Below are 9,492 nucleotides of genomic sequence, written 5' to 3' on the forward strand. Positions count from 1 at the left end.
CAACGCCTGTATTAGACAGGAATGTAGCTATTATTACATAGCTATTGCAGTTATAGTTATTAGCGAGATATGTGAATATCAGTATCCAAGTGAAAAGGTAGCCAATAGCAAAATATCGCCACCTTCACTCTGTCGTTGACTTCCTTTCATTATGAGTTAGTACCTGGCTACATTTCATTCAAGGTCTGCTAACTACGTCCTGGACTGTGAGCCCTACTCAACCCCCGTCATTGATGATAATGCCATACAACCAAGAATTTCATCGCCGGAGAGGCACACGTTGAAAGCTCACTAGAAAGCAATCCACTACCACGAGATGTAGAGGTTATTTAAAAGTAGAACGCTGTTCTAGACAATTTGCGAGTAACCAATACATGAACGATCATCTTGCAACAATCATAGGTTCATTAGCTAGACAGTAACGTTAGCTTGCAAGTTAATAATTGGCCTAGCTAGCGTGCTTAAATCTGCGCACTATTGGTACAATTAAAATAACCCATGCAATAAAAGGCTACGTCTGACTATGCCATTGTATTCATAAACTGTGACAATGACAACCCATCAATGATATTTGCATGAAAGAATGACTAACCAGCTCGCGGGCCTTTCCCCGAAACCACGCAAAAAAATGCTCGCTTTCCAGTGCTCTCTGGCTGAGGTTAGCCTGCTAACGTTAGCTAACTAGCTAGCAAGCTGTGGCTAACGCTGGCTGGCTAGCTAGCAAGATAGTGTTAGTCGAACAATACATTTCACTGAGCGCAAAATATAAGCTACAAGGACCTTGCCGGAATATTTCGTTACCTCCCTTGATCGCGAATAGAACCATTTGTAATTTACTTGACACAGACAATGCTATCCAGAGTGTAGCTAATGAAGAAACTCGATGCAGTCCATTCCAAATTACATTCCCCTACCTAACATGGTCGCTCCCAGCTCCCGAGACCACGAAAAAAAGATAGCATTCCAAGTGTATTATTTTACTCCAGCAAATTCCATTTCTCAACGGCTCGTGTCCTTTAAGTCACAGGGAGCGTTCGGAGTATAGTCTTTCTATTCAAAATGTGATTGTATTCATATATTTAGTGTTATTGGTGTTAGCTGCGTGTACTCCGAGACCTTGCTCCCTCCCCTCTCATCCCAGTCAGTAATGGCGACTGATACATAACGCTCTCACCATCACTCTCAGTAACTTTTCCATCAGGGCTCATAGCGGGGGCGCGACGCTCGTGCATGGTTGCTATGTAATTGTGTAAATTAAGAATTTCAATCTATTAACTAATGTCTGAATGTTTGGTGTGCCTATTTGTGTGATACTGATAAACATACCGAGGACTTGGGGATCATCACCAGGAGATGGCACATTGTCAACAAGAATAAACATATTCATTGAGACTGTAGCATTTATACGGTACATTTTTCAATGGTGCATCAGCCTGGCCTGTCTGATTTTCCTACTTGAAAATACAGTAGACTTTTTAAGGCTACGGACACATATTGGTGGTTATGTTGTAGCGTGGAGTTATTATGTTATTACATGGTTATAACATGTTCATTATTGGGATATGTACATACGAAATAGTCAATCTGAATAATTTCATTAACATTCCATGTGAATTACAATAATATTCCATGAGGGTTTTATATGACAGACACATTTTTTTCAAGGATAGTGTGCAGCTCTCTGGAGCAATGCAATGTGAGGTTTTTAATACTAGATAGTATGCTGCTCACCCTAAGGCCTATACTTTCAATGCTCCGCTAGTGGATTTTAAGCAGATTTGCCAAACCTTGTTTGCTAAGCTCTTGCTTTTATCTTGACTTAGAGGGGAGGGGGAATCCACTACAGCATGTCTCTCACTCACCAATAGCCTATACACTGTTCTATACACATTAGTGTCATTGCTACTTGTGTGTCTGCTGTTGATGATTCTTTTGTCATTCAAGTGGAAATTCATTGTAGAATTAATTTCAAACTGATGTATTTGGTTCTTTCCAGAAGGGTTGACGGCTAGTAGATAGAATATCCATATGCAATCATGGTATGTGATGGTCAACTTACATGTTGTAATGTGCATGTAAAATGCTAAAAATGTGCTAGGGAGTTTATAAGAGGACTGATCATTGTATCAAAGAAAATGTGTCACTCACAACTGACACAAAGTTATCAGCCCTTTTAGAAAAGCCTTTTCTACATTGAGTTGGAAATCCAAACATTGCTGTGCTGTTTTGTTGTCAGTCATAATGCAATATCTCTAACAGTGAAGCTAGGAGTCCAAGCTCCATTGTCTGTGTCTGTTTTGGGTGTGGGCTCAGGCTCAGCTGTCCCTCTGCAATTGTAGTGACACAAAACACCAGGGACAAGTAGGAAGGCTGAGGAAGCTTTGTCCAATTGTTTATGTTGCTTCAGTGTTCATATTTTCATGCTCTCCTTCAAACTACACTGAAACAGAGCGTAAATATTCCAGGGAAGGTGCCCATTCTCTTCCAACCAACTCTGAATGGTGGAGAACAAGTGGGAGTTGTTTCACACAGGATCCTAGTGTTCTGGATTGGCACCTTTCCATCTGTCAATATGAAGAACAAGGCATTGGAATCAGAGTCTGTTCATTACAAACATGAAACACTCAGAGCTCTCTCTCTATCTCTCTCTCTCTCTATCTCTCGCACTCTCAGAGCATTGCAGCTTACACATTAATAGGTCAATCAATGTAACTTTAACCATGTGTCATTGTTGTCACAAGTTTTGTAGTAAAAATAGGAGGAGAGAATATATTTCTAAAAGAAGGATGATGCTTTTACTTTAAGTACACACTTGATCCTGGAGTCATTATGCCTGCTGTTTTGCTTCTAATTTAAGAGGTCATAGGGAAATTGTAAAAATCGGATTTTACTCCTTTCAAACAAAACCACTATTCTTTATTTTTTAATATTTTTTTATTTCACCTTTATTTAACCAGGTAGGCTAGTTGAGAACAAGTTCTCATTTACAACTGCGACCTGGCCAAGATAAAGCAAAGCAGTGCGACACAAACAACAACACAGAGTTACACATGGAATAAACAAACATGCAGTCAATAATGCAATAGAAACAGTCTATATACAGTGTGTGCAAATGAGGTAGGATAAGGGAGGTAAAGGCAATAAATAGGCCATGGTGGCGAAATAATTACAATGTAGCAAATAAACACTGGAGTGATAGATGTGCAGAAGATGAGTGTGCAAGTAGAGATACTGGGGTGCAAAGGAGCAAAATAAATAACAGTATGGGGGATGATGTAGTTGGAAGGGCTATTAACAGATGGGCTATGTACAGGTGCAGTGATCTGTGAGCACTTTATGCATCCAATGGATTACCAGAAACCTGATAGCAGAAACCTATTTGTAACCTGACGCTCTCTGAATAACACTGAATAACATTGTTTTACAAGCCAATAGTTCAATTCAAATCAGTTCCAAGAGCAGACAATGTGTGAGGTTCCCATGTCATGTAAGTGTGAAGATCATGCTGTATCAACCTGGAAATAGACATGATCCAGCAGACACTAGTGTGTGTTCTCATCTAATGTAAGTGTTGTTTGTGAATCTCAACCATTGGTCCTTACACCCTCCTTAGTAATAGCCTTCTCTTTCAGCCCTGCACAATCAATATAGTCTGAGTCTATATAGGGAATGGGGTGCCAGTTGAGATGCAAACATAGCCCTTATGATCAATAAATGTCACAAGGTGTTGGAAAAATCTATTGCTAAAAGCTTCCTTATGAAAAGACAAACTCGGAACTGAGCGGTTGAACAGATCCGACTGACATTATAGCAGAGTGCAAATACTGTGGGTATGGGTGGATGATGTGTATAAAGTCAAAGCTCGTTGCTACTGTTTGTTACCGTTGCATCAGGTGCTGTCGAGCCCCTACCTGCTTCACTGTTGTCTCTTTGATCACATCGCATCCTCTAGAGCGATATGCAAAATGTCTCTGCTCTTGCCAGAGAGGGACTGCGGGTATACAACTGTACCACTTTAATAAAGTAAGGTCTCAGCTCACCTTTTACTCATATTGGTACCTCTTGCAAAAAATGGACCTAAGGACTACATAATACATACATAACCCTTCATACCACAATTATAAGCAATACATCATATCAACAACTGCAGATTGAAATTTTTGTTGTTTTGTCTATGTTATGAAATGCTCATGTCCTGCATATGGATGTATGGGTTATGCATGTTTGAAATCCTACAGTATACCCTTGAAATAAACTGTGACAAACCTCTTTTGGCCCTTTTCAAGCCAATGATGGTGGGTGGTGTTCACTGTCTGATATCATAGGGGAAAGAACCATAATAATTAATTCCTCTTTGATTGAAAACTAGTTGGTCACAGTGTGAGAGAGGTTTTCCATGCTCTATGGGGTGCCGTCCAGAAGGCATGAAACAGCTGGCTATGGGAGATACTAATGTTAAAAGGCCTTAACGACAGCCTCCCATGTTGAACTGGAAATGTATGCACTTATCATTTGCTAGTATACATGTGCAATTTGCTTCTTACAGAAAAAAAGTGCAAATGGCCAACAAAATAAATTATTCTGAGATAACATCTGTGAAGACAGCCTGTCAGCTAAATTATTTCCTAACACGACACCCTGCAGATTTATTACACAGTCCATTCCCACAAGCCTCAATGGCACTACATCACTGTAAAGGCATGGAGAAATGGTAGTGGGTGGTGAATAAGTTTGGGTGCATTGATGTGTTTGTTTATTAAGCCTAATCTTCTCTGTGATATCATGGGGTGCATCCCAAATTACACCCTATTCACTATACATGTATAGTGAACCTATGGTCCCTGGTCAAAAGTAGATGGACCCTGGTGTAAAGTAGTGCACAACACACTGAGTATACAAACATTAAGAACACTTACTCTTTCCATGACATAGGCTGACCAGGTGAATCCAGGTGAAAGATATGATCCCTTATTGATGTCAGTTGTTAAATCCACTTCAATCAGTGTAGATGAAGGGGAGGAGACAGGTTAAAAAATGATTTTTAAGCCTTGAAACAATTGAGACATGGATTGTATATGTGTGCCATTCAGAGGGTGAATGGGCAAGACAAAAGACTTAAGTGCCTTTGAACAAGGTATGGTAGTAGGTAGGTTTGTGTCAAGAACTGCAACGCTTCTGGGTTTTCCCCGCTCAACAGTTTCCCATGTGTATCAAGAATGCTCCACCACCTAAAAGGGCTAGCATCCCTGTGGAACGCCTTCGAATTGTGGAGCGCCGACGAATTGAGTCTGTTCTGAGGGCAGGGGGGCGGGGGGTGTAACTCAATATTAGAAAGGTGTTCCTAATGTTTGGTGTACTCGGTGTATAAGGGATAGGGTGTCAATTGGGACACAGCCATGGTTAGTCACCAGCAGTGCTACTACCAACGGTATCTCCCATTCCAACAACAGGTCTGCTGTGCTGACTCATCGCCCTGTGGAGGAAACTCACAACATCCAAATGGTTCTGTCATTTTCAGTAACAGGTCTTAGTCTGCATCATAAAATGTAAGCTTTATATAATCTTGTGAACTTGCTCCTGCAATATGGATTCATTGCTGCTTTGTATGTTTGAAACAGATGACAAAATAGTAAGGAAAATGCAAAGTACCTCAATGAAAACAACTCACAACAACCTTTTGATGTTAAGTTGGCTTAATTATATGGCAAGGAGGAAGAAGAACGAAGCGCTGAGGCTTCTACCAGCTTCAAGTTTGTCTGTGTTGGTGAGTGTTGGTGTTCAATTCACGACAATGGCGTCTTCATGCTCTCTGTATCGCAGGTCAGGCGAGACTTCACTTAAGCAATAGGTCCCCATGGTGTGTGGTATATGTCCAATATACCACGGCTAAGGGTTGTGGTACGCAACGACGCAAGGTTCCAAATAGGGTTCCTCTGCTGTACCTACAGGAAAACCCTTTTTGGTTCCTGGAACCTAAACGAGTTATTCAGTGGGTTTTCCTATGGGGACAGCCAAAGAACCCTTTAAGATTCTCGAGAGCACCTTTTTTTTCTAAGAGTGTATAAGCATAATCTCTGTAAATTTCAAAATAGTCAAAAGGCTATATCTTTATGGGGGAGATGGGGAAATGGAAGTGGTTCATCTATTACTGTTTTCCTCTCTTGGGACATCCAGTAATGTACACACAGTACAGTAGTTTTTTAGCTGAAACACAAAATAGGCTTTATACAAGGGGCCACGAGAATAACCACCAGCATCATATTTGTTTTAATAATCATAATGTCCAGTCATCTGTCTCAAGAATAGGGCATAAAACATCCCAAAACACATCATACTGTATGGACTGCCTGCTTACTATCACTAGTGAAACAGTTAAGTAAATCCAGACCATATTCTTTATGAAATCCTTCATGAAATAATTTAATCTATTGAGTCAATATCGTCTATCAGCAGACCTTGATCTGTTTGAGCCTTTCAATGCCCTGCTAGCCAAACAGTCCTCTTCATTCAGACTGGGAGAATTCAGCAATGCAATGCTGTGACAGAACAGTGACTATAACACAGTTTATTTTCCAGAGGAGTACCAGCTGATCTCTCTCAGTGAATAAACAACAGTGACTGTGTGGGTAAATGATTCACTTGAAGATAGAGATTTAATTTACGACAAGTGTGTGCTTTATGTCTCTTTCTATGGACTTGAATGATTGTCAAACAAACACTCAAATAAAAATATCCTTAAATAGACGTACTGTACAGTGTATAGTCAACTCTAAGTTTTGGGCAAAATAAAGGTGTATTGGATTTTTATTTTATCAGGTCGCAGCAAGTCCTGGTACAGATGCGGATGTCCTCGAGAGCTGAGAGTTGCTACCTATTACTACAGCAACCTAAGTTTTATTTTGAATTTAACCCTGAGGTGATGCAACGTCAGTGAGCCACTCCATTCTCTCCGTCCCAACCTCTGGCCCATGCCTCAGACACACACATCCTTCAGCAGCAGACACAGAGAGGGAGATAAATAGATTGAAGTGCCCAGCCCAAGTCTCAATCAGGCTGAATTCCATTTCTATGGCCATGCCCGCCCATACATCAAAAGCCCATGGGCAGGCCGAAACCGAAGCTTTCTTCTGTTTATCTCATATCCTGACTGTCTGTGGGCACAGTACCCCTACTTCATCTAAAATGTCCCCTTCTCTTCTCCACAATCATGAATTATTCACCTACCCAACCCCCAAATCTCCTCAGATCTACAATCTCCTGCCAATTGTGTTTGAGAGTCCCCCTGCGTCCAAGCCTGTGGCCCACTGGGCTCTTTGGTCCTTTGTTTACTCTGCAGCTGCAGAGGGACAGGTGAGCACTAATAAGCTTCAAACACGGCTTGACACTGAAATAAAGAACTCCAAGTTATAACGGCTGAAACCATTCTCACTCAAAGGAGAGCAAAGATCGTGTATCCTGCTACCAAAGCAAGCAGTCCTATAGTTCCTCCCGGTTCATTTATTTGCATTTTCAATGTGTCAGTGGCACTGTTGTGTCCTCCTAGGCCTAGGACATCATCTGATTTACATGGATATTTCCCCCTGTTGTGCACAGATATCCTAGCACTAAAAGCAAGTCGTTATTCAGCTCTGTTCGCAGTGTTGAGACTGCAATGCTCCATCACACTCCGCGTTGGTTCTAGAGCTCTCAGCAGCAGCATGCAGAGAAACAGAACTGCAAGACAGATGACTGGAGTGTGTGGGGGTGCTGCTGCAGTCACCCCCCACCCCCCCAACCTCACCCCTACCTCCCCCACCCCTTCACTCCCATTCTGAGCCTATGCATGCCCTCCCAGTGACGCAGCACAATTGGAACCAGCTGCTGCTGTTTACCCAGAGCCCCGCCACAGCTGCATTGGCATGGCAACGGAGCAACGCTAGGGCCAGCCAGGCAGGTCAGGGATCCCAAGGTCAAGGGAGATGGGGCCATGGATAGGTGGGATAGCGGGGAGACCACCTAGAGCTGGAGTGTGTGAGACTTCATCCACCCCCACCTTGAACACCAACTCCATCCTACCCTACGGCTACATATGGTCGTGCCGGTGCTAGCTAGTAGCTGCCTTATCTATCTGGGGCGATGAGGACTGGAGATGGTTGTTGTATTTCATGATATGAATCTGTCTGATAACAACAAGGTCATTGCATACAGGTCACAGCATACAGAAGTATTAGCGCTATGTATTTTAAATGGCAGGTTTAATGGCTGATTTTAGAAAGTGAACCTGAAAGCCTTCAGTTGCAGAAAATCACAGATATTTTTTTGATACTTTTTTTTGTTCTCTGAAAATCCATTCCTTTCTAATTTTGGAATGCAGGATGTGGCGTTCAAAACAATAGCGTTATATTTCATTTAGTTACTGACAGAAGCAAAGGAAACCGTTGGAAGGAGTCCCAACTGAATTCATGGGTTTACTGAATGGAAAATACAAAATAACCCGCTTTTCAATCAGAGATTTTCAACACTAAAGTTTAGCTCTCAAAAAAGAAAAAAACATACTACTTAGCATAATCTCAATCAATAAAATATGTCTCTCGTATATAATAGATGTGGGTGTTCTCACGTAGGATGATTTAGAGCAATAAATGGATCCTGTCCTCATGTACAGCATGAAGAAAGCTTCAATATTTGAGCACATTAATGGAGTGCATAGCAAATGATAAAGTTATGAAATGTTCAAACTCTTTAGATACACATATTAATTTAATTCTCCTTCCATGTTATAAGGTTACAATTGAGCATCTGTGTTACTAACATTAATTCACAATCAATATACTTCCATAGGGCTCAGGTGTCACTGATACCAGACACCCCCTCTCTCTATGTTTCCCCCTGATTTTTTACAGAGCTTCAGGAAGTAGTTAATTCTGTAACTACGGATATCTTAGTCGGTGACTTTATGGGCCTTTGTATCATGGTCCGTTTATTGCAGTAAAGGCCCTGGTCAAAGGCAGTGCACTAAAAAGAGAATAGGGTGCCATTTGGGACACTGACTGAGACAGAGAAATCGCCCACCTGGAGAGAGGGAGATGCTGTAAATCAGCTGACCTATGTGTAGCCATGCTGCTGTGTTTATATGGGAATACTAGTGTCCCTCTGCCTAGAAAAACACCACATGCCTGGGCAAGAGCCACTGGCAGCTGCTCATAGGGAAGAATGCCAGTCACTAAGGAGTCACTCAGTACTGACTCACATGAAAGGATTTCTCCCACTCTTGCTTTCTCTTCCCTTCTCTCTCTGGTTCTGACACACACTCAAACACACACCCTCTCTCTCTCAGAGAACTAGAGGAAGAACTTGGCAAACGAGGCCATCCTCCACACATCCTTGTTATCTGTAAAGCCCCCTGCCTGTCCTGTGTTTAAAAGCCACACCACAGCAGTAATTACTGTACACAGGAGTCATCACTTTGGAACCGTTAGCTTTTTCCTCCACAGCGCTGGCCTTTTCAGAAAC

The 9,492-nt window shown here is 41.8% G+C and overlaps 1 protein-coding gene across 1 annotated transcript in view; it reads right to left on the reverse strand.

Annotated features, from left to right (window-relative positions):
* The window catches only part of arhgap5 (Rho GTPase activating protein 5), a 42,190-nt gene extending 41,047 nt beyond the window's left edge, over window positions 1-1,143 (reverse strand). Inside the window, exon 1 of the mRNA XM_064927843.1 lies at window positions 915-1,143. The gene's annotated coding sequence lies outside the window, so the exon portion shown is untranslated. The remainder of the gene's footprint in view (window positions 1-914) is intronic.
* Between the last annotated feature and the right edge of the window lie 8,349 nt (window positions 1,144-9,492).

This window comes from Oncorhynchus masou, chromosome 21, assembly GCF_036934945.1.
Source record: "Oncorhynchus masou masou isolate Uvic2021 chromosome 21, UVic_Omas_1.1, whole genome shotgun sequence".
In the NCBI taxonomy this organism is placed as follows: domain Eukaryota; kingdom Metazoa; phylum Chordata; class Actinopteri; order Salmoniformes; family Salmonidae; genus Oncorhynchus; species Oncorhynchus masou.